The 27,329-nt window shown below is 43.7% G+C and overlaps 1 long non-coding RNA gene across 3 annotated transcripts in view; it reads right to left on the bottom strand.

The window, feature by feature from the left end:
- Positions 1 to 27,329, bottom strand: part of LOC144823416 (uncharacterized) — a 386,557-nt gene that overhangs the window by 232,915 nt on the left and 126,313 nt on the right. The gene's annotated exons all lie outside the window — the stretch shown is intronic.

The following is a 27,329-nucleotide window of genomic DNA, read 5'->3' as shown; positions in this document are numbered from 1 at the left end:
TTTCTGTGGGATGCCAATGTTCATTATTTCTCTGCCCCTCTTTTTTTTTGCTAGCATTGCTATTAGTGTCAGTTTTTGGTCTTATATTATTTTTTACCAACAAATGGTTATGTCCCAGAAATTCAGGGGCTTATTTATGAGAGCCATGTGTCACCATGTAAAATGGAACATGCATGATGCAGACCTCTCATAAAAATGTATGAAGCCACGCAAAGTCACCCTGCGTAGCTTTGAGTGGCCCCTTAAATATTTAGCAAAACTACAAAGCACAAATTGCTGCGTCACCTCACTCTGTGTCCGGGAGGCATTCCATGGGTGTTGCAGTGGTTTTTCCCACATAATACCAATGGAATTTGATGCTGCCCCAGATTTACAAAGTGATATAAGCCTGGTCAAGTGCCAAATTCGTACACCTCCTGAGGTGAGGCATAATAAGGAGTAATATGTTTAGTTCCCCTTGTTTTTCCCTTTGCATGTGTGCTGCATTCTGCAGTACACATAAAAAGATAAAAACGTCTCGTAGGATTGATTATGTGCAGGACGGTGCCCCTTACTGCAAAAAAATTATCCTGCATGTCACAGAGGCACCCTTGCGCTATGGTGCAAGGGTGCCACTGCCAACGTTGGCTTTAGGCTGCCAAAACGGCACGAGCACAGGCAGATTGAACAGGAATGCCTGTATTGCTTAAATACTGTGGATTCCTGCCCTTTTACTTTGGCATAGGGCAGTGCAGCAAGGTGCCTTGCTGCACTGCCCTACACCTAAGTGCCATAAATGAGGTCCTGAGAGTCTGTAGCCAGGGCTCGCCCTCAATCCCAAATAACTTTTTATTTGATGCCTAGTTTACATTTATCAAAGAGCAGTACATATCTATACGCATTAACCCATTATTTTGGTCTTGCGTCTTTTTACGCTTGCCTCCCTTGTTTTCCATTTACCTTTTTCCTTCCAGTTTTATATAGCAAACTCGACCTAAAGGTATTGGAGTGCATTACTGGAGTACCAGTTTTATATTAGAGACGATCACATTTTTTTGCAGCAGAAGAGAATAAAGGACATATGCACAAAGCTTTTTTGAGGCAGGAAATGGTCCAATTCGCAGAACCAGGCCGTTTGCAATTGCTAAAAGCATTTTTAAATGTACAAAAGGCAAATTGCTATTCGGTAACTTGTTACCGAATAGCAATTTGGGTTTGCGATCCGCTATTTGGAAGGAGCGTGTTTAGGGCCTCCCTTCCAAATACTGATTGTCAGTGGTATGTATTCATGCTTTGCGCCGAATAAGTCGCAAAACAATAATTTTTTACTGACTACTCAAAGGTGGTGGCAACCATTTGCAAATGGAAAGAGGTCCCCAAGGGAACCTTTCCCCTTTGAGAATTAAAATATATATATTTTTAATAACAGGCAGTGGTCTCAGGGACCACTGCATATGCTTAAAAAATGAAACTTACAAGTTTCATTTTCCTTTTGTAACGCATTACGTTTTCCTTTGAGGAAAACAGGCTGCATTTCAAAGAAAAAAGGTTTGCTTTATTAAAAAGCAATTACACACATGGTGGTCTGCTGACCCCTGCAGGACCACCTAATCATGCACTGTTCACCTGGTGCTCCGCACCTTCTTTACTTAATTGTCAACCAAACAATTTTTCTTTTGTCATCAGTTCAACTTTTAATCATTTTCTTTCTTTTGTGCTTTGCATTTCGTTATTCAAATTCAAAATCAAATTCTTAACAATTTTCATTTCATTGCATTATACTTTTGATACAATAATTTGCAGAGCAATTCAACATGATACATAATGTTTCAAATTTGTTACATCTTGGAGAGCCCAATGCATTTCGGCACCTATCTGTGCCTTCCTCAGGGGCAAATCTGAAATGAAATGTAAAAATGTAATGTGTAAGTGTTATATTCTTAGTGCACGGGGATCCAGTATAATGAATACTGTGTAACGCATACCTTATCTGTCTTGTCATGGACTGTTGTTTCTGTAGTTATGTCCTCATCATATGCCCATATGCTGTTTAAACAAAATAACATACCATTTGTAATGGATCTCGTGATTATTTTTAAATCAATGGTGATTAGGATCCTAATGTGTTCACATACCTCAAACTGGTACTCAATGATGTATCTGAAATAATGAACAAGCGGATGCTTAATACTCTGCACTTATCAACCTTATGTTACCTGGCTGATCGGTATTTGCTCAACGTACCTTCGCTTCTCTATGGCTCACGTTTCTGTAAAAATCAGAGACAATACCTGGGTTTTAATAACTTGTCTCTAGTGTGTACCGTTCGTCTGATTATTAAAGTTTTTGCACATACCTGGTGCTTCTTACTCCTGTCTTTAAACAATATACTGCTGTCCTGTCGGCGCCTCTGTATGCCGGTGTTCGACCACGGAGTTTTAAAACTACGTTTGCTCCGTTTGCTCGTGTGGTATCAAAACTGAAAACGGACTATTGCAAAGTACCGTTGCTACTCTCTGTCTAAACTGCGCGCCATCTTAATGTGACTAATTTAGGTGATTAATGAGTGTTATTTGTGAGTTAAAGACGTTGCTGAAAGTTCTAAGGTCTTGTTCTAGTGAGCTAACCACGATGCATCACTGTAATAAATTTTAGCTTTTATTTTGTGTTTCCATCTCTATTACCTGTGTGTTGCATCGTACGTGTCTCTCAGTGTTCGAATTCTAGTGCCGAATCCTGTCCGTTTATTGAGTATCTGGATAATGTTGATTGCCTGTATACCTCCTTATGTGTCTCTATCAGGTGATTTATATATATAGTGTTATAGTATTGCGCTCCGTTGTAGTGACTGCAATCTATGAATATTCATAGGGGTGTCATGTGTTGTTTGGTCGCCTGTCGAAATGATGCAACTCATTGTTATGTACTAGTGTGTTGTCTGAAGACATACTGAATGTCTAATTATACCTTATGGTGATATCCATGTGCATGTGTTGACAGAACGATCATGTGGCTATCTGTCTTCCTCTGTATTTAAACTTTTCATACCATACATATAAAGTATCTAATAAAAAAACATCTGTATCCATATGTCCCTTTTTTTTAACCTATGTATGTTGTTTAGGATTACTTCATTGCATTTAAACAGTTCCTCAATCATAAATAACATGCTAGATCGTATTTGTCATTGAGACCTATTGGTACCATCGTATCAAAATTTTTGATCCAAAACAGTTCTCTCTGTAATAACCTTTGACGGTTATCAATCCCTTGTTTGATCTGCACCTGTTCTACAATAAAAAATCTCAACTGGGCTATGCTATGTTTTTCTTGAGTCCAATGTTGTACTAATGGTGAAGTCATGTTTTGATTGCGGATACGGCTTTTATGTTCTGTTATTCGCGTTTTTATCTTGCGTTCCGTTTTGCCTATGTACATTCTTCCGCAGGGACATTTTATGGCATAGACCACATTTTGCATGTTACAATCACTGCTGTGTTTTAATTGTAGTTGTTTACCAGTCCTTGGGTGAGTACATTTGCTCCCTGTTATTACGTTATTGCAATTTGTGCAATTGAGACATCTGTTGGTACCTTTGTAGGTTGTTGTGGGTGTTGATTGCTGCCTATATTTCAGTCTTTCTCTTAAATTTAATCCTCTGGTGTAAGCATGTAAAGGTAATTCTTTGAATATTCCGTTGAAGTCTGGTTCCATGGCTAACAACTCCCACCTTTTGTTAATTATGTTTTTGATTTTTTGGGATTGAGTTGTGTATTTGGTCACAAATACCATTCGATCTTGATGTGTTTTCGTTTTAGGTTTTAGTAGTTCCAGTCTACGCATCTGTGATGCTTTGTTCAATTGTTCATTCAAAATTTCTGCTGGATAGCCTCTGTCCTGGTATTTCCGTACTTGTTTTGTTAGGGCGTTTTCACATTTCACTGTTTCAGAGCAAATGCGTTTTATCCGTATGAATTGTGATAGTGGTAGGTTCCTTATAAGACTTCTGGGATGAAAGCTTTTGAAGTATAGTGCATTGTTTCGATCTGTGGGTTTTGTGAATAGTTCTGTTTCAAATCCACTATCCATTTTGGTGATTCTCACATCTAGGAAGTCTATGACATCTTTGTTTATTGTGTGAGTAAATTGGATCCTCGCATCTGCTTGATTCATAGTTCTGATCAATTCTTCAAGTGTTTCTGGAGTGTCATCCCAAATTAAAAAGATGTCGTCAATAAAACGACAGTACATTTTCACATGTGCCCATTGGTTGGAAGTCATCACATGTTGTCCCTCAAAATGAGCCATAAATGTATTAGCGTAGGCAGGAGCCCCTGCAACGCTTTTGAATGAACAATTGAACAAAGCATCACAGATGCGTAGACTGGAACTACTAAAACCTAAAACGAAAACACATCAAGATCGAATGGTATTTGTGACCAAATACACAACTCAATCCCAAAAAATCAAAAACATAATTAACAAAAGGTGGGAGTTGTTAGCCATGGAACCAGACTTCAACGGAATATTCAAAGAATTACCTTTACATGCTTACACCAGAGGATTAAATTTAAGAGAAAGACTGAAATATAGGCAGCAATCAACACCCACAACAACCTACAAAGGTACCAACAGATGTCTCAATTGCACAAATTGCAATAACGTAATAACAGGGAGCAAATGTACTCACCCAAGGACTGGTAAACAACTACAATTAAAACACAGCAGTGATTGTAACACGCAAAATGTGGTCTATGCCATAAAATGTCCCTGCGGAAGAATGTACATAGGCAAAACGGAACGCAAGATAAAAACGCGAATAACAGAACATAAAAGCCGTATCCGCAATCAAAACATGACTTCGCCATTAGTACAACATTGGACTCAAGAAAAACATAGCATAGCCCAGTTGAGATTTTTTATTGTAGAACAGGTGCAGATCAAACAAGGGATTGATAACCGTCAAAGGTTATTACAGAGAGAACTGTTTTGGATCAAAAATTTTGATACGATGGTACCAATAGGTCTCAATGACAAATACGATCTAGCATGTTATTTATGATTGAGGAACTGTTTAAATGCAATGAAGTAATCCTAAACAACATACATAGGTTAAAAAAAAGGGACATATGGATACAGATGTTTTTTTATTAGATACTTTATATGTATGGTATGAAAAGTTTAAATACAGAGGAAGACAGATAGCCACATGATCGTTCTGTAAACACATGCACATGGATATCACCATAAGGTATAATTAGACATTCAGTATGTCTTCAGACAACACACTAGTACATAACAATGAGTTGCATCATTTCGACAGGCGACCAAACAACACATGACACCCCTATGAACATTCATAGATTGCAGTCACTACAACGGAGCGCAATACTATAACACTATATATATAAATCACCTGATAGAGACACATAAGGAGGTATACAGGCAATCAACATTATCCAGATACTCAATAAACGGACAGGATTCGGCACTAGAATTCGAACACTGAGAGACACGTACGATGCAACACACAGGTAATAGAGATGGAAACACAAAATAAAAGCTAAAATTTATTACAGTGATGCATCGTGGTTAGCTCACTAGAACAAGACCTTAGAACTTTCAGCAACGTCTTTAACTCACAAATAACACTCATTAATCACCTAAATTAGTCACATTAAGATGGCGCGCAGTTTAGACAGAGAGTAGCAACGGTACTTTGCAATAGTCCGTTTTCAGTTTTGATACCACACGAGCAAACGGAGCAAACGTAGTTTTAAAACTCCGTGGTCGAACACCGGCATACAGAGGCGCCGACAGGACAGCAGTATATTGTTTAAAGACAGGAGTAAGAAGCACCAGGTATGTGCAAAAACTTTAATAATCAGACGAACGGTACACACTAGAGACAAGTTATTAAAACCCAGGTATTGTCTCTGATTTTTACAGAAACGTGAGCCATAGAGAAGCGAAGGTACGTTGAGCAAATACCGATCAGCCAGGTAACATAAGGTTGATAAGTGCAGAGTATTAAGCATCCGCTTGTTCATTATTTCAGATACATCATTGAGTACCAGTTTGAGGTATGTGAACACATTAGGATCCTAATCACCATTGATTTAAAAATAATCACGAGATCCATTACAAATGGTATGTTATTTTGTTTAAACAGCATATGGGCATATGATGAGGACATAACTACAGAAACAACAGTCCATGACAAGACAGATAAGGTATGCGTTACACAATATTCATTATACTGGATCCCCGTGCACTAAGAATATAACACTTACACATTACATTTTTACATTTCATTTCAGATTTGCCCCTGAGGAAGGCACAGATAGGTGCCGAAATGCATTGGGCTCTCCAAGATGTAACAAATTTGAAACATTATGTATCATGTTGAATTGCTCTGCAAATTATTGTATCAAAAGTATAATGCAATGAAATGAAAATTGTTAAGAATTTGATTTTGAATTTGAATAACGAAATGCAAAGCACAAAAGAAAGAAAATGATTAAAAGTTGAACTGATGACAAAAGAAAAATTGTTTGGTTGACAATTAAGTAAAGAAGGTGCGGAGCACCAGGTGAACAGTGCATGATTAGGTGGGCACCACAACCCATCATAATTCATAGATACAGTCAGGGATTGACAACCCTTGTTAATCATAGCACCAGTGGATACGAATCAAGAACAAGCTTTAAAACGGAGTGCTCCTTACAATCCTCATTAAGACCCCTGCAGGACACCATCCATGTGATTGTTGTGATACCTAGTGTGTCACAAATTGTGACCTACCTCATGAATATTCATGAAGTAGATCAATTTGAGACCCCACTAGGAATCACTATTTTAAAATATATTCTGTTGTATATTAGGAATTGCAATTCCAAATTGTGATTCTGTGATTTAGACCAAAATCACACAGATGCAAAGCTAGGTTGCCATGGGTTCTAGTGCAAGCAAATTAACTGAGCCCCCTCCCTAGGGTGACATCTCAGTCTGTCAGCGGCCCCCGACACTGCTCTACCTTCTTCAACAGAGTCTGCATCTGCCATATCAAAACTAAATACCATTCTCATACACACTATTGTATTTCCACTTCCTGCACTGCATTTATGCAAATCAAAGTCGCAACCCTAACAAGCATTACCAAAACTGATATGTTTGGCCCTTGTAAAGTGCAAGCACATAGACATAACATGCAGAGGCCTCACACGCTGCTGCTCTCACATAGGCACACCGCTCATGCTACACTCACACAGGCATATGCCTCACTCGACTCACGCAGCCACAACTTTTAACCTGTAGACCAGTTACCCTACACTTACAAAAGACAATGTTAAAACTGCATTCACATAAGCACACCCCTCATACTGTTCTCACAAAATGTGGTGGCTATGCTGCACACTGCACAAACACAGCTACACCTCTTACTAGGAAGGAGCAGAGTTGGGACAGATGGTGGCATTGAGACACAGCTTGGTTATCAGTTGCATCGGTCCACTAGTGTAAGTGAAGGCTCTTGAAGTAAGCTACACAGAAGTTTGAATGACTACTGAGGATATTTAATCTCTAATGAGCCACAAATGGACCAGCGCTGCAGATTATGTAAGTCTGATTTTTGCAGACATTTATGGGAAAGAGTCTTGACATCCAAAAAAGTCCAACTTTCCTTCTAAAAATCAAGGTGGTGGTTTTCTTTGTAGTGCAAGCATTTGCTAAAATGAATAGAGATGGAAGTTTTGAAAAACAAAAAAATCCTACTAAATCTGGAGGGAAAATGCTTCAATAAAAAAAAAAGTAAAGCTTTGCTCTGGTCTGCCATCTTGGAACAGTAAAAAATGATAGAGAATGCAGAATACCATTTCAAGATGGTGGCTCTGTTTTGAAGCTTGAAGCAGGGATGCTTGGTGCTCTGCATACGAAAATTGCGGTCCAATAGCAATGACAGAGGAGCTGCTGATACTCTCATTAGTCAATTAGCACTAGTCGGCATTTGCAGGTGAGTTGCTGAGGGATGAACTAAAGGAAATATTTCATGAGGTCGGGCTTCTCTGGATGAAGAGTAACACATAGTAAGCAACCAAAGTACTGCTACTCCGACTGCCTGACATTTGAAAAACAAGTAGTTGCCTTTAGGTACAGCAAAACATTGACAACAAAGCCAGTGGCTGAAGAGGGCTGATCTAATGCCCAAATGTATGTATGTATGTTGTTCTGAAGGGCTGAACTAATATGTGAATGACTCTCTGTCTGATGAACAACTGAAGTAGGCTAATCTAAAGCCGATTTTCTCTAGGCAAGATTATTTATTATTTTTGAGAGAACATGAGGCTGAAGAGACAGCTAAAACAGTCGTTTGGTCAGACCTAAAACACACAGAAATGGATAGAGCACAGGGAGTACACGTGCAAAAACCATAAAGTCCTTGTCTAGAGCATCACAAGCTTTCCAAAAGGACATGGAACAAGTGTAGTACCGCAGGGCCAGTGCCAGCCTGCTTCATTGACATGGAACAAGTGCGGTACTGGAGGGTCAGTCAGTGCAAGTTTCCCTCAAAGACATGGAACAAGTGTGGTATTGTAGGGCCACGCAAGCCTCCTTCAAAGCCATGTAACAAGTGTGGCACTGGTCAGCACCATTTGAGCCTCCCTTAGATACAACAAACTAGCAACATTTCAAATTAGTTACAAGTGCAACGAACAGCACTTTGGTGTGTGAATGCAAGCTTAACTCACACATATAGCAAGATTTCCACACACAAAACAGGTACAGCACCAGGTAGGAGTGCACACTTCCCTCATATCCATGGAACACATACGAACATGGTCAGAAACCATGCACACATCCCTCACTTGCACAGAACATGGACATCATCTGGAGCAGCAGTCCAAGCTGTGTGTGAACGCACACACAATCATACAATGTGCAGTATTTAGCTACTGTGTAAACTCCCCTCACACATGCACAAGTACAAGATAGAAATCAAGAAATCAGCAGTGCAAGCTAAGATACCTACACATACAAAACAGGTATCTCACTGGCAGCATCATCTACCTTATTTTAGAGCCGGAATACCCAGAGTAATGTATAGAAGTGGATGAGCCGCTGAAGGCTCAAGCCAGATGCTAAGCTCTGATTAAGCTTGAGGTCCTCTTGAGCTCTTGAACCCAGAAAGAGCTGAGCTTTCTTGTGGCTCTGCCTCCTACCCACACTCTAATCTCATTGACCACGAATGAAAGACAAAGCATTAAACGTCATCATCAAACAGGAGTGAGAAAGGGATACCAACCTGGTAACTGAATACGAAACCAGAAAACTCAGAATAAATCTTGACGTGGTCACTTGACCACATTGTAAGACCCAAGGCAATTATTTTATTTTACTGTGCCTCCTATTTTATTTCATTATTGCATATGAGAAAATCTTGAAATACATGAGGATGTGTGCTGCACAAAATGTATTCTTGTGTTTTACTAAATGTACTATAATATTGCTCTGTAAAAAAAATAAGGATGTAGCCCACATATAGGGTGACCATGACAACTGTCTTGCCTCTGAGTTCATTAATGGTACTGCAGCCAGAGGCTGTCAGGAATGAATGTTTAAAAACTATCACTTTTATTAAATGCCACTGAATGCAGTGAGATATAATCTGATGTACTAAGATGATACGCTTGTAAAATAAATATACTTTAATTCATTTTGTAAACACGTTATCATATGTTTACGTAATATTTGTTACACGATTTCCATGCCAAATGTTCTCATAACTCAGCTCGCGACTGGGCTCTGAGAGACAAGACAGACCTTCAACTCGTCTCACCGTGTTAATTTTTTGGCATGCCCACCTCTATTACAGTGTTAGGTAATAATGGGGTAAACCCTTACCTCATCGACCTGGGTCAGTACAATGTTATATAAAAAGGTGGTCGATTACAAAACAGTTAGACATCTCATTACTAAAGAAGAAAGGTACATCAAATAAGTAAGTCTCATTTAGATTGCATTTAATCCAGCCGCTTGCAGTGATTTACTGCAGTTGTACATGTATTATATTTCAAATTCATACAATACATGGTAAATTCAACTTTACTCACTAATTCGTGCTCGGTGATTGTCAGATAAAGAAAAGGATTCAAAGAAGGGTAGGGTGTGTTTGGAAAAGAATAAGGGACAAAGAAAAGGAATTGTGTCCTTTAAATAATTCACTCTTATTCAACAAAACATTTCAAATCATGTTATAGATCACAATTTGTTCCCACAATGTACACTATACACATTAGTTGAATATGGCTCATTTTCCGGTAAAGTGTGTATGTGTAAGTCATAATGTCGACGTTTCGACCCCCAAATACAGGGCAGATGGATCCTCAGTTCGGGGTCTTCCTCAGGACAATTAAAAACAATGACAGTGAGCACCTGGGAAAACAAAAAAGTGTGTGTCACTGGGTGTGGTCAATTAAAAAACAAGGCCCAGAGTTGAGATGTACCTACATATGCAGGCGATCGAGTGAAGACCCGTCTGTGTTGGGACTCGTGCCTGTGAAGTGGTTTTCTGGGGAAAATGAATTACGGTTAGGAAGGATAATGAGGGCAGGCTTTTAATAATCTGGAAAACGCAGATTAACAGCGACTTACTCAGTTCGCCCGTGCAGTAGAAGGCGATACTGGTACCGGTCTAGCTGTGGGTGAGGCAAGCGTCCTTCAATCAGCGGACGGTCCAGTCAAACGTGTAGATGAGTTACACAATCTAAAGGAAAAATAGAGGAATAGGGAAATTGTATTCCTTGGTGCGACCACTCTATGTGGTAGACTAGAACAAAGGCAGGGGGTGGGGGCCCATAAACCCGAGGTCGTGCGCTTATGAATAACCGGCCCTGGGTGGCATCCCAACTATGTGGTATATGAGGCAACAATGCTCAACGACCGTCAAAGGTGGTCGGTCTCATAAGGGCGGGGGAGAGCAAACAAGATCTCTCCCAGGCGTGGTGGCCCAAGTTGGTTGAGAGGAAAAATAAATAAATACGATGTCGCGCTATTTGGAGCGTGACTCTTCGAAGTGGAAATCAATTACATCCACGGGGATAGGGAATGTTTCTGCATACCTGTGGGTATGGCTGAGCAGAAGCATCCAGCGGTATAGTGCCAGAAAAAGTCAGGATAGCGTAATTCCTCGACTTATAATTAATTCCGGTTATTGTCAAGTGATTGTTTACATAATTATCAAAGTTGTGCCGCCTGGGGTGCTCAAAGCATGGAGATCGATATTTAATCAGGTAAAATAGCACAGAGGGAGCAGAGCGAGCTTACCTGAGGGAACCGCTGCCGAGTCGACCACAGTGACAGCTCGCAGCGCGCGTCTGCCTGTAGATGTAACAGACGTATCCAGGGCGCGTCTCCAAGGGGCGTGACAGAGCACCTCGCGGTGCCGCCGCTGGCTGCTGCGCGGCTAGGTGAAAGGTGAGGAGCGCATGCGCCGACAGAGGGACACTAGACATTGCTCCGAGAGGTCTCTCAGAGTGATTGCGGCAACATGCAGGGAAATTAGATGAATCATAATCCAGTTCAAGAGCCTAGATACAGGGGGAGCATCAATAGGCAAAAGAATTTTAAAAACGTTAATGTTCTGCATCGATCTCTACCGAGGCGATGCCAAGGTGCGTGATTACTATAAGTGTGGATCAATCATATGTGTACACATCCCATACTGCTGGCATGTTACCCTAAGTGGGTGGGTGTAGTGTATCATTGGACCGTATTACCCAAGGTCTATAAAGATGGATCACATCTGTCGTGGTATCCACATTAACATTTGTATGCAGAAGTACAGTTCAAAAGGGTACCCCTGTCCCGGCTATAAAACATCAAGATGTACATATCCCACATTATTTCATACTGTAGTCTTGATACCAATGTCCAATCAAACACAGTGTCCCTGTACAGGATATAAAACCCTTATGTTATGACATCTTACTGGTCGGGAGCCAGTCCAGCCAATTGGGAGTAAGTGGCATCAAGTTCATTCAGGCCATTGTCAACGGTGTCCAAAGTATACATCCATTTGCACTCCCTAACATTTAGCAGTGAATTCAGGTTACCCCCCCTGGGACCCACAGCGATTTTCTCGATCACCAGCCATTTGAAGGATTCAGGGGTGTGTGATTTAGACGTGAAGTGTTCAACCAGAGGGGAGCCCGCTGTCTGACACCTAATTCTACTACAGTGTTGCAGAATACGTTTTTTCACATGTTGTTTGGTTTGTCCGATGTATACCAGATCACAAGGGCATATGATGGCGTAAATGACGTCACTTGTATTACAGTTGGTCATCGTTTTCAAGGTAACTGTCTTGTTACGATAGTGCCAAACCTGGGTTTCCAATGCCTGTGGGCACGCTTTACACTTTGTGCATTTGAAATGGCCGACCACTTGGGGAAGGTTCCACATGCTCTGCAGAGTGGGAGGCGTCGGGGTTCCTAGATAAGACGAGACCACTTTGTCCCTGATGTTTTTGGCTTTCTTGAAAGCATGCATCGGCAGTTGTTCATGGTTGATCACATCTGATACCATAGGCCAGTGTTTGTTCACCGTCTTCTTAATCTGGTTACTCTTCGTGCAAAACGTAGTCACGCAGATAATCCTTTCGGATTCCCTAGGATGTTCTCTCGGCTTCAAAAGTTCCTCCCTTGGGCTGTACCAGGCTCTCTTTCTTGCTCTCGTCACCAGTCGTCTTGGGTAGCCTCTTTCCATTAATCTCCTAATCAGAAGATCTGATTCTAGGAAGTAGTCTTCTTTGAGTGAGCAGTTCCTCCTTATCCGGAGGAACTGCCCAAACGGTAGATTATCCCGTAGGTTTCTAGTATGGTGACTTGTGTACCGTAGTAGACTGTTCCGTTCAGTGGGTTTACGGAAAAGAGTGGTATGGATGCGACCATTAAGGACCTTGATACTGATGTCTAGGAAATCCACTGAGGTCCTACTCATGTTCATGGTGAACTGAATGTCTTTAGACCGGTTGTTCAGCCAACTGAAGAATCCATTGAGATCATCGACACTCCCGTTCCATAGCATCAGCACATCATCAATGTACCTCCGCCACATCCAAATATTGGATTCGAATGGATTAGTCCCTGTGAGGATGTGTTCTCCTTCCAGTTCCGCCATATACAGTATGGCTAAATCCGGTGCAAATGCCGCCCCCATCGCCACTCCCTTACTCTGGAAGAAGAATTCATCCTGAAAGACGAAGAAGTTCTTCTTCATCGCCACCTCCAGGAGTTGAATGATGAAATCCGTAGGTACCTGGGTTGGTTGGGTTCTCTTGTCCAGTGCCCTTCTCATGGCTTCTAAAGCCGGGTCCTGGGGGATACTCGTATATAACGAGACAATGTCTAATGTGACCATTATTTGTTTTTCTTGATCAAAGGCAACTTCATCCACTTGGTTAATGATCTGCATGGTGTCTCTGACATAGGTGGCAGTCCCAGTTGCTAGGGGTTTCAAAAACGTATCTATGTATTTACATAGAGGTTCCAGAAGAGAACCGCAGCCCGATACAATGGGGCGTCCCGGTGGTTTGGTCATGTCTTTATGTATCTTAGGGAGCGTGTAGATCGTCGGTGTTCTAGGTTGTGCGACGTTCAGATACTCATATTCTTTCTGAGTCAGGAATCCCTCTTCTCGGCCTTTATCCGTGATCTCTCGGATCAGTCTCCTAATCTCCCTGGTAGGGTCGGCGTTGGTCGCAGTATAGCTCACTCCATCCCGGAGCTGTGTGTAGATCTCTTCTTTGTAATTTTGGACATCTTGGAGGACTATCGCCCCTCCTTTGTCCGCCGGTTTGATTACCAGTAGTTTGTTGTTACTTAAATTATCTAGTGCTTGTCTCTCACCCAAAGTGACATCACAAAGAAAGAAGAGATCTACACACAGCTCCGGGATGGAGTGAGCTATACTGCGACCAACGCCGACCCTACCAGGGAGATTAGGAGACTGATCCGAGAGATCACGGATAAAGGCCGAGAAGAGGGATTCCTGACTCAGAAAGAATATGAGTATCTGAACGTCGCACAACCTAGAACACCGACGATCTACACGCTCCCTAAGATACATAAAGACATGACCAAACCACCGGGACGCCCCATTGTATCGGGCTGCGGTTCTCTTCTGGAACCTCTATGTAAATACATAGATACGTTTTTGAAACCCCTAGCAACTGGGACTGCCACCTATGTCAGAGACACCATGCAGATCATTAACCAAGTGGATGAAGTTGCCTTTGATCAAGAAAAACAAATAATGGTCACATTAGACATTGTCTCGTTATATACGAGTATCCCCCAGGACCCGGCTTTAGAAGCCATGAGAAGGGCACTGGACAAGAGAACCCAACCAACCCAGGTACCTACGGATTTCATCATTCAACTCCTGGAGGTGGCGATGAAGAAGAACTTCTTCGTCTTTCAGGATGAATTCTTCTTCCAGAGTAAGGGAGTGGCGATGGGGGCGGCATTTGCACCGGATTTAGCCATACTGTATATGGCGGAACTGGAAGGAGAACACATCCTCACAGGGACTAATCCATTCGAATCCAATATTTGGATGTGGCGGAGGTACATTGATGATGTGCTGATGCTATGGAACGGGAGTGTCGATGATCTCAATGGATTCTTCAGTTGGCTGAACAACCGGTCTAAAGACATTCAGTTCACCATGAACATGAGTAGGACCTCAGTGGATTTCCTAGACATCAGTATCAAGGTCCTTAATGGTCGCATCCATACCACTCTTTTCCGTAAACCCACTGAACGGAACAGTCTACTACGGTACACAAGTCACCATACTAGAAACCTACGGGATAATCTACCGTTTGGGCAGTTCCTCCGGATAAGGAGGAACTGCTCACTCAAAGAAGACTACTTCCTAGAATCAGATCTTCTGATTAGGAGATTAATGGAAAGAGGCTACCCAAGACGACTGGTGACGAGAGCAAGAAAGAGAGCCTGGTACAGCCCAAGGGAGGAACTTTTGAAGCCGAGAGAACATCCTAGGGAATCCGAAAGGATTATCTGCGTGACTACGTTTTGCACGAAGAGTAACCAGATTAAGAAGACGGTGAACAAACACTGGCCTATGGTATCAGATGTGATCAACCATGAACAACTGCCGATGCATGCTTTCAAGAAAGCCAAAAACATCAGGGACAAAGTGGTCTCGTCTTATCTAGGAACCCCGACGCCTCCCACTCTGCAGAGCATGTGGAACCTTCCCCAAGTGGTCGGCCATTTCAAATGCACAAAGTGTAAAGCGTGCCCACAGGCATTGGAAACCCAGGTTTGGCACTATCGTAACAAGACAGTTACCTTGAAAACGATGACCAACTGTAATACAAGTGACGTCATTTACGCCATCATATGCCCTTGTGATCTGGTATACATCGGACAAACCAAACAACATGTGAAAAAACGTATTCTGCAACACTGTAGTAGAATTAGGTGTCAGACAGCGGGCTCCCCTCTGGTTGAACACTTCACGTCTAAATCACACACCCCTGAATCCTTCAAATGGCTGGTGATCGAGAAAATCGCTGTGGGTCCCAGGGGGGGTAACCTGAATTCACTGCTAAATGTTAGGGAGTGCAAATGGATGTATACTTTGGACACCGTTGACAATGGCCTGAATGAACTTGATGCCACTTACTCCCAATTGGCTGGACTGGCTCCCGACCAGTAAGATGTCATAACATAAGGGTTTTATATCCTGTACAGGGACACTGTGTTTGATTGGACATTGGTATCAAGACTACAGTATGAAATAATGTGGGATATGTACATCTTGATGTTTTATAGCCGGGACAGGGGTACCCTTTTGAACTGTACTTCTGCATACAAATGTTAATGTGGATACCACGACAGATGTGATCCATCTTTATAGACCTTGGGTAATACGGTCCAATGATACACTACACCCACCCACTTAGGGTAACATACCAGCAGTATGGGATGTGTACACATATGATTGATCCACACTTATAGTAATCACGCACCTTGGCATCGCCTCGGTAGAGATCGATGCAGAACATTAACGTTTTTAAAATTCTTTTGCCTATTGATGCTCCCCCTGTATCTAGGCTCTTGAACTGGATTATGATTCATCTAATTTCCCTGCATGTTGCCGCAATCACTCTGAGAGACCTCTCGGAGCAATGTCTAGTGTCCCTCTGTCGGCGCATGCGCTCCTCACCTTTCACCTAGCCGCGCAGCAGCCAGCGGCGGCACCGCGAGGTGCTCTGTCACGCCCCTTGGAGACGCGCCCTGGATACGTCTGTTACATCTACAGGCAGACGCGCGCTGCGAGCTGTCACTGTGGTCGACTCGGCAGCGGTTCCCTCAGGTAAGCTCGCTCTGCTCCCTCTGTGCTATTTTACCTGATTAAATATCGATCTCCATGCTTTGAGCACCCCAGGCGGCACAACTTTGATAATTATGTAAACAATCACTTGACAATAACCGGAATTAATTATAAGTCGAGGAATTACGCTATCCTGACTTTTTCTGGCACTATACCGCTGGATGCTTCTGCTCAGCCATACCCACAGGTATGCAGAAACATTCCCTATCCCCGTGGATGTAATTGATTTCCACTTCGAAGAGTCACGCTCCAAATAGCGCGACATCGTATTTATTTATTTTTCCTCTCAACCAACTTGGGCCACCACGCCTGGGAGAGATCTTGTTTGCTCTCCCCCGCCCTTATGAGACCGACCACCTTTGACGGTCGTTGAGCATTGTTGCCTCATATACCACATAGTTGGGATGCCACCCAGGGCCGGTTATTCATAAGCGCACGACCTCGGGTTTATGGGCCCCCACCCCCTGCCTTTGTTCTAGTCTACCACATAGAGTGGTCGCACCAAGGAATACAATTTCCCTATTCCTCTATTTTTCCTTTAGATTGTGTAACTCATCTACACGTTTGACTGGACCGTCCGCTGATTGAAGGACGCTTGCCTCACCCACAGCTAGACCGGTACCAGTATCGCCTTCTACTGCACGGGCGAACTGAGTAAGTCGCTGTTAATCTGCGTTTTCCAGATTATTAAAAGCCTGCCCTCATTATCCTTCCTAACCGTAATTCATTTTCCCCAGAAAACCACTTCACAGGCACGAGTCCCAACACAGACGGGTCTTCACTCGATCGCCTGCATATGTAGGTACATCTCAACTCTGGGCCTTGTTTTTTAATTGACCACACCCAGTGACACACACTTTTTTGTTTTCCCAGGTGCTCACTGTCATTGTTTTTAATTGTCCTGAGGAAGACCCCGAACTGAGGATCCATCTGCCCTGTATTTGGGGGTCGAAACGTCGACATTATGACTTACACATACACACTTTACCGGAAAATGAGCCATATTCAACTAATGTGTATAGTGTACATTGTGGGAACAAATTGTGATCTATAACATGATTTGAAATGTTTTGTTGAATAAGAGTGAATTATTTAAAGGACACAATTCCTTTTCTTTGTCCCTTATTCTTTTCCAAACACACCCTACCCTTCTTTGAATCCTTTTCTTTATCTGACAATCACCGAGCACGAATTAGTGAGTAAAGTTGAATTTACCATGTATTGTATGAATTTGAAATATAATACATGTACAACTGCAGTAAATCACTGCAAGCGGCTGGATTAAATGCAATCTAAATGAGACTTACTTATTTGATGTACCTTTCTTCTTTAGTAATGAGATGTCTAACTGTTTTGTAATCGACCACCTTTTTATATAACACCTCTATTACAGTACTGTGTATAACAGGAACTCGAGTTTCACCTCTCTCAGCATCTCACTCTGGAGAGCAACATCTTGTTTTCTGTTTGTGATTCAGGTCAGTTTTCACAGATCTCAGTAGGATAATTATTCCTTCTTCTGGTTTTAATAAAGATGAATTTTGAATTAGAGACTCCAATAAGATGTTTAAAGTGACCTATGATTTTTTTAGCATAAGATGAAACAAACAAATCTCAAAACATTCATTTTACCAGTTCCAGCACTCTCTACTAAGAAAGTTAATGTTGTTTGAGAAACTGCCACCATCTGGCCTCCAACATTCAGGCTAAACACAGTGAAACTCTTGAGAAAGAGCTCAAGAGCGCTGCAGACAACCTACCCTCTCAACCAGTATCGACAAAAGATACCAGCCTGAAAACAAACTGTAAGGAGGCCAAAAATAAGGCACATTGGGACACCTTCGATTTATATGACCAGAATACCGTCGCCAAAACGCTCTCTGATATCAAACCTAACAACCACTATCAAGACCCGCTTCCGGCGAAATGCCTAAAAGAAATCAGTCATGTTGTGGTACCAATCTGGACCAAAATTATAAATGCATCTCTGACACAAGGGATCCTCCCGGATTGCCTGAAAACAGGACAAGTCGTACCCATAATCAAAAAACCGACAGCGGATGCAACAGATCCGAATAATTTCCGTCAAGTGACCAACATCCCTCTACTCGCCAAACTAATTGAGAAATGCGTGCAAGGCCAACTGAGTCAACACATTACCAACTTTTCCCTGCTGGACGATTACCAATCAGGTTTCAGAGCAGGCCATAGTACAGAAACAGCGATCCTCCATATCGTTGACGACGCCCTACATGCTCTAGATCAAAACCAGGCATGCCTACTGATTCTCTTGGACCTATCTTCCGCGTTTGACACTGTAAATCACGAAGCATTTCTGACCAGGCTGCAAGAGAGGATGGGAATATCTGGAAATGTGTTGAAATGGTTTGAATCATTCCTGCATAACCGAACACAAAGATTCCTGGTCAACCAAGCACTATCACTACCATGCCCTAACTCTATCGGAGTTCCTCAAGGATCGACCTTATCCCCAGATCTATTTAACTTGTATGTTGAACCTCTTACAGAAATCCTCCGCAATTCACAGATATCCTATCACATGTACGCGGATGACACGCAAATATACATAAAGATCGTGTCCTTGGAAGACATTGAACGAATGAACGAGACATTAAAAATGACATTGGAATGGCGAACAACCAATCATCTGAAGCTGAATGCAAGCAAAACTGAGTTCCTACTAATCGCACCACCAAGAAACCACACAGAAATGAAGGAATGGACCAAGCTGGTGACTGCGCTAAACTGCACCCCAACCCTAGTCAACTCAGCGAAATCGCTAGGAATCACTTTAGATGAGAACCTCGACATGCAAGCCCACATTAAGTCAATGGCTAGAAATGCGCGTTTCCACCTGAACTACCTGAAACCATACATATCAGAGGCGGATCTTAAACTGGCAGTCCAATCTTTAGTTGTTTCAAGAATTGAGTATGGGTGCTCCACCTTGGCTGGTCTACCAAAATTGTCCACTGCACCGCTAAAAGCATGTCTCAACGCAGCGGCAAGATTTATCACTGGATCGAGGAAATTTGATCATATTTCTCCCCATCTGAAAGCACTAAACTGACTACCATATGAAGCAAGAATTCAATTAAAAATAGCATGTATCACCCATAAAGCGCTCCACTACAACACCCCCAGTTACCTAGCAGGGAAAATTGAGATATCAGGGGGAAAGAGACCAGCCAGGAGTGCCAAGGAACTGCTGCTGCGACCAGCCTCTTTCCGGAAGAAAAAAACGTACGATCGAGCATTCTCGGGCGCAGCCCCCAGAATCTGGAACTCATTACCTCCAAACATTAGGAAGATTCGGAATACAGGAACATTTAAGAAGGAAGTGAAAAGCATCTTGATGAGTAAATACCTACATAGTGGAGGCTGATGACCTGTGACTGGAACTATTGTTCATCCTAATTCACAGCATCAACGTGACTATAAGGGAAAGATGCTGACTTGACCAAAGATAATGCAGAACACTGACTCGGATCAGGAGTCTCTCCCGAGACCTAGCTGTATCCTTACGTGTACCTAGTGCTGATACTTATACACATAGGTTATATCCTCCTAGTACATCCTGCTATTATGTATACGCTTATTTACCTAATCTACCTCCGATATGTATTATAACTACCTACCTCATAGTTATTCAACGAGGGACCCATATACAATTTATCCAATTTACTAAGCTAACTCTTTATGTAGACGCCCATGCTATGTAAATTTGTATATACTCCCAACCCACAATGGCATATAAGGTTCTACCTCAGTATTTCACACAAGTATCTACCTCATTTATGGACTATTTTAAAAATGTTACTATCTATGTGAACTATAACCGACCTCATACTGTTAAGCGCTCTGATACCCACGGGTCTTGTTCGCGCTATACAAAACTCTATAATAAATAAATAAATAAATAAGATTACAGTTAGTGGCTTGTCTTCAGATACCACCCAGTAGCATGGGCATAACTTCTTCTTTGACCTCTGCAGGTGTTAGGTAGGCAGGAATGAATGGCGCACTTTGCATTTACAAACGTGAGATGAGCACTGCTCAGCCATTCAGTGCGTGTACAATGAGATGTTTGCACAGTGCCCCCACAGGTGCTGCAGTAGACTCTGCTGCCCAGAGTCTGACTCCTGCAGCTGAGGGAATCGGAATGGGCTAACATCAAACTCCTGGTGCTGCCCTAGTAGGCAGTGATGGTGGAACAATTTTCAGCCTAGTGGGGCTGACATCAATATTACATCACTGAACTCATGGAGATTTTGAAAAATCTAAACATCATACTAAGAACAAGAGTTACAAATGACCCACGCCAATTCAGCAGGAGTGACAAGGGGGTAGTACGTAGCTGGTGTTGCAATTAGGAGCACACTTTCATAATATATTACTAAAGCATGATGTAGAAGCCATTGTCATTTTCAGACAGCACATTTTCTATTGAAATGACCACTACATTTGCACACATATATTTTTACTGATCCAACTACATAGCACACAAACAAGAACGTGTCCGCCAAAATGTAATTTGTGCATCACCAAGTAAAGTGTCTTGATTTGTTTTGACACTATACAAATCTGTGTTCCATCACACTTTAGACTTAGAAAACAAAACTTAATTTGTGAATTCCTATTTATTTTGAAATATTGTACAGTTCATTTTTAGCCATTTAAATGTTGCTGTGTTAGCAGAACACTACAAAATCCACATTGTGCAGTAAGCTAAAGAAAAGTAAACACCTGTCTCCACCTTAAACAATAAGCAGCAATTTCTCAAAAGACAACAATGACATTTGACATCGGCACCTCTGGGAATGATGCCACCTCCTCTATAGAGTCCGGGGATCCATCCCTTCACACCATACCGCGGCCCCCAACCACGCTGGCTTTGCATTGCTACCACTGACATTGCCTACTCCTTACAGTCCCTCGTGTGGAGATAGCGGTGACACTACTCTTTCACTAGTCTTTTTCTCCCCATGCCGCTTCCCGCCCTCCCTCGTCCCTTCTTCTGAAGAACGGAGATGCAGACAGGCTCGCTGCACGCACGACAGAGACTAAAAGCTCTCTGTTGCCCATGGCAACCGCCTCTCCAACGCTCAAGGAGCGACGTCAGCGACGGGGGTTTTCCAGAGCTAGTGAGGCGTGCAGCTCAGCCCCACCCGCTGTGGTCCGGTCTGAACCGAACTGTCTACGGACCAATCAGAGCAGAGAGGGGCGTCCCACTGGGTTCTCCTGACATCAAATCAGAAGGCAAAGCCGTACAGGTCTCTCCGTGAGGGCGGTGCTATCGTTTTTTCGCCTCAACTCTACCTCGCATGACAAGCCCACGTGGGGCGGGACAAGGACCTGTCAGGCAGAAGGGGGCGTGGCGTGATCACGTGAGCGGCTGGCAGTTCAAGCACCGTAGTCATTGTGGGAGACGGCACGCACCCATTGGATGGGCGGCCTCTTCCGCCTCGGGTGGCCGCGCCCCCTGTTTAGCCCGATTTGCCCTGAAGAGTGCAAACCAGGCTGACACTTGGGCGGGGCAAACTGCAGGAGGCACACCAAAACGCCCTGCCCACCTTCCAACTCGTGACGTCACGTTACTCTATGCAAAAGAGGGTTACGAAACACCCTATGTTTTGATCGTGTGGATTAGCTGAATAGCAGAGTAGCCAGCCTAGAAACTGTAGTGTGAAGATGATTATACCGACTGGGCCGCAAGACAGAGCATGAACTATCCGATTAGGGAGGTAATAATGGTTAGCCATGATGGGAAAGAACTACTCTGACGCCTAAGGTGACGGCAAGGAGAACGGAGAGTGCGCTTCGCCATCAACAGGGCAGCCGGTGGTACGGGTCCATTTTCCTACTTTGCATTAGCTCCCATGGTAACATAGCCACGCCACTAAAAGCCCCTCCCTCGTGTACGTGAATCCACCTATCTTACTATTTGGTATAGACAATACATTCTGATCTATATGTTGTATACTAAGGGGCAGATTTACAAGGAACTGATGCATCGGCATAGATGCGTCAGTTTTCTTGCGCCAGCGCCAAATATCCTTGTGCCACCATGGATGTGCTGTATTTACAATACAAGGCTCCATGGCACAAGGATTAACAGATGGCTCAAAAGTGACGCAGAGCAGGAGTTGCTCATGAAAGTGATGCAACTCCAGCACTGCGCCACAACAGATAGGTGAGTCTCATTCAAAGAGCCCTGAGTCATTCCTTACGCCCGGTCTGAGCAGGCGTTGGGATTTTGACGTAGTGAAGGCATAGAGTGACGCAGTGAAATGCTGTAATTTTCACTGCACCAGTTCTACATGGCTTGTTGCATGGGAACGCCTATACCTGACACAGGCATAATGTGACCCAGGGCTTTACAACGTGACGCATTTCCCTATATGCGCCACGTTGTGAATTGGCTGCATTGTTTGCGCCAAACTTTGCATCAAAGAAAGTGACGCAATGGAGGCGCAAGAGGCTTGTAAATCTGCCCCTGAGTTCAGTTGGCAAAAAAGTACCCCGTAGTCAATGTCGGTTCATAAAATGTCTTTTGTGCATTTTGTGTGTATTGCAAACAGCATCATTTTAATTTGAACCTGGTTATAGGTGTGCTTTTGCCGAGCTCACCAGTGGCCTTAATTTTGGGAAAGTGGCACCAGCATCACAGGCGTTCTAGTAGAGTGCCGTTCCATTAATTAAGCTTTTAAATGAAGTCCTCCTATATGCAACCGAAGCACACAACTTTATGCCAAACTTTCGTTGGCAGTAATGTAGGCACATGTCGGCAGATGCAGTTCATCAGTGCTGCGTTTAACCACTTGGATGCTAAGGACATTCCTGCGCTTCAATGTAATTTCCATTGAAATCAATGGAAACTCCATGACGAGCTGGGCTCGTCATGAGCGTCGAAGGGAAGACAAAATGAGGTCGGACAGGAAAACAATACAAATACTCTTCCTGGTTTGGGACAGACAGAAAAGAGGAATATAAAATAAATCACTGCACAAACTGGCATCCCCTTTCTTAGTTCCAGGCAGGCCGAGAGTTTCAGACTGAAAGTGTAATTTTTTAAAAAAATGAGCCCGGAATAAGCTGGTTGCATCTGTCATGGCACCTGAACTGCCTTCTTCTGTTCTATAGCTCTTTCTCTCTTTCACCATAAATGTTGCATTGAGAAGGTCTGCAGCAGACGTGCATCGCTGCCAATGGTAAATGCGGTCGAGTTGAGAGGTATTGGTTAGAGTTAATAATAAATAATAAAAAATACATTTAGATACACTTGTTCCTTGGGTCCAGCTCGTGCCAGTCTGACACCAGAGAATACCACTCCATATCTGCCATCAAGGGGCAGAGAAGCAGGTGTGATCAAAGCAATAAAACAATCTTTCCCCTAGTGCACCCATAAAATCCCATAAGTGGTGGCTCCGGAGGAGCCCCCCCTCTCCCTCACCACCACCCTCAAGAGTTGAATTGTTTTATTTTTCAACTTCTACGTGCTGCGTCCGGGGGACAGGGCCATCACGTGGCAGTCAGGAGAGGGAGTGATGGGCAGCACTGCTATCAGTGCTCAGGCTGGCCAAACCGGCATGCGCACTGAGCTGTCTCCAACCCATCTTTGATGCTAGGTTGGAGACAGCAAAGCACAGGCTCCCAGCCTCCCTGGGAGCGCAAATTCACAGCGTTCAGGCCAATCGCATGCCATTGGTGATAATGCGCTATACAAATGCAAATTACAAATTACAACACAAATCATTACAACTACTTGCCGTTGGGGTGGCGCAGGAGTTTGGAATAGTATAATTTACTATTCCAACTCCAGTGTGTGCAACAGTAGGGAAGGTTTTGGATTGAAAATCCATCAAATCCAACACCTTCTGCCCCCTACAGCAAGTCGTTGAAACGACTTGCGTTGTAATGGCATGTGATGTAACAACGTGTCGTTGTAACGACTTGTGTTGTAATGGCATGCGTTGTAAACAATGCATTGTAAACGTTGTTTACCAAAAACCTGTATTGTGACTAGTTTTCATCAACCCAGCGTACGTGTATCTTAAGTGTACACCTTCAAACAGAGACAATTTATATAGAAGGAGGTAATGTGAAGCAAAATGTGAGAAATGTATTTCAAAATGAATAAGTACATAACTATCAGGGCAAGTGCATTTTGGCTATCAAAACCTACATTTGTGAAATAACAGATGACTTGTGAAACATAAAAGCTCCAATTTCACAGTGTAATGAGACTCTTGAAATGGACGAATGGCCATTAAAAATAGAGGTGCTTGCTAGGCTACATTGGTTCATTTTTTCCTGCAGTGGGAATAGGGCACAAGAGAGACACCAGGCATCCCAGTTCTTCTACAGAACCGGTTTTTAATTGTCTTATTTTTCTAGTAATCCAGAATATATAAAAGCTGCTTCCTTCTTTATTGGCGGAGTGTCCTGCAGAGCCACCTCTAACTTCAATTGAGAGCCTTGGCTCCACATTTGATGCGAGCACCATGACGCTAATTGCACATACCCAAATTTTGTGTAGGCCCTATCCAAAAAGAAAAATTGCACTCCAGCACACACAATCCAGTCTCTAACATTTAGTCCATTCTTAAAAATGTTCTGAAAGAAGAAATGATCACATCCAATCCACAATTTTTCTTTTTGGATATGGCCCTGCACCAGTGGCGTAAGGAAAGTTGAAGGCCCCTTCCTGCAAGGTACACAGAGGGCCCCCGCTCCAGATTTAATACAGAGCTATCAAGCCGGAGTACTGTGCTGAGGGGGGCCCTACCCGCGGGGCCCCCTGTACTGCAGGGGCTGCGGGAGCCTGTGTTACTCCCCCGCCCAGCACTTTTTGCTGATAGGTGCGGCTAATTTGCACCTTAGGTGGCTCGGTGCACAGCACAACAGCACCGCTGCATGCTAGAATATTGAACACTGTTATATTATCCTACCCAGAACTCTGTGATAGATGTGCAGCCACTAAGGCTTAGGCACCAATCCTGTAAATTTGTTAAGGCCCTGTTTGATTGTCTATGTAGACTTCCCCGTGCACATAGTTTCCCATCTTCTAAGAGTGGCCCCCATTTTACTAACCCTCCTTTCTTAGGGGCGCTAGGTGGCGCACGCACGGAATGGCCGCACCTCGGTGAGGCTCCCGTCATCCGGCACATTATTTCATAAATTATCCTGAGTCCCGGAGTGGCAGCGGCGTGAAAATGAAAGCAGAGGCTTTCTGACAATGTGGAGTGTATGCGGCGCGAGAGTTGTGGACTGCAGCGTCGCGACTTCTGCCTGTCGGCCGCTGCTGAAGATAGAGCGGAACAGCCTTGGCTGTGCCCTGGAGCGGTGCCTGGGGGTGAGAGCTCACGCGAGTGCCGCTGCGGCCATGAGGTGTCTAGGCCACAAGACGGAGATATCAGCAGATCTGCGCCAAGAGGACACCCACAGTGATTGCGCCATATGGGATACAGCTGACGGGGGCACACGGGTCGTGTGGTGCCTGAGATATCAGCGTGGGAGATTTCTGTGCCCATACGCGAAGGGGGGGCGGAAAATGGTGGCCTGCTGATGGGCGATAGAAGAGGCCTACATCCTAGCGGCATTGGTGCACTGGCTGCTGCAGGACACACTTTGGATTAACGGCGGAGGCCGGGCATACTACCAAAGACTGGTATCATTGGGTGGAGTTCTCTAAGGCCTGGCAAAGCGCGGTGAGAGGGAGCGCAGGATTATAATATATTGTGAACTGGTAACGCGCCCATCGCTGATGTAGTGAGCGCCTGAACAAGAGGTGCAGTTTGTGAGGAGCACAGTCAGCTACGATTCAATGTATAGAGAGCTGTTGGCGGCACCCCCAGCGGAATCATAGGCACGTGATGCCAAAAATCCTGTGAACAGCAGACAAGAAACACACTGGTGTGGCTAATCGCTGACTGGTTGCCTCAGTATACTGCACGGAGGACTTCACTTGGCATACTCCTGCACCGGGGGAGAAGGGGACTACCACTGAGTGCTATATATACTTCCTGCCTGCAGATTGCAGAACGGGAGCTTGGCATTGACACCGTGGGGTGAGCGCTCCAATGCAGGTGATAATAGCCTGAGTAGCTGTGAGGTGTGATTCTCTGGCAGCCAACTGTAGCGGAAGGCGATCGTAGCTATTGCAGTGGAACGTATTATTGGCCACAAAGAACATACGCAGGGGTCTGGTGGCTGCCTCCTGTAAGATGGGTCGGACTGACGCACGCCAACCATGGCTCACATTTGAAGCAAAAAAGACTGGGGCACTATCCCCTAAGGAGCAAGAACGGAATGCAGGGACAAACCCCACAGAGACGGATGCTGAAATGTCCGGTGACATGCGCACCTTACTATCAGAGATGCAACAGGGTTTCGCTTCAATGGCGGACAAAATGGATACCATCACGACTCGCATGGATGCTATAACCCACAAGCTGGAAGGACATGATGCCCGATTGAAGGAGGCGGAACAATGGATCTCGGAGGAGGCCACTACAGGGTTAAAAACAGCAGTGTCACAGATGGACAAGCTGATGAAAATAATTAATGCTAAAAACAAGGACATTGAAGCTCGTAGCCGCAGAAATAATATTCACGTTCTAGGCGTACCGGAGAGTAAAAACACTGGAAGGACGGAAGGGTACATTGAGAAGATGCTGGAGGAGGTGATTGGCAAGGATACCCTTTACCCTCAATTTGTTGTAGAGCGGACGCACCGCTCTCTTGGCCCGGGACCTCCACACGGTAGCCAACCAGCCAGTTTGGACTCCGTAGTTACAAGAAGAACAGGGACAGATAGATAATCTACTGCAAATAGTGATCAAAATAGTGGTGAGTATAAAATACCTCCATACAGGCAGGGTGGACTTCACTCCTGTAGGAGATAA

Source organism: Lissotriton helveticus, chromosome 3_1 (genome assembly GCF_964261635.1).
Source record: "Lissotriton helveticus chromosome 3_1, aLisHel1.1, whole genome shotgun sequence".
Classification (NCBI taxonomy): Eukaryota; Metazoa; Chordata; class Amphibia; order Caudata; family Salamandridae; genus Lissotriton; species Lissotriton helveticus.
This window is presented reverse-complemented; position numbering and strand designations above follow the sequence as displayed.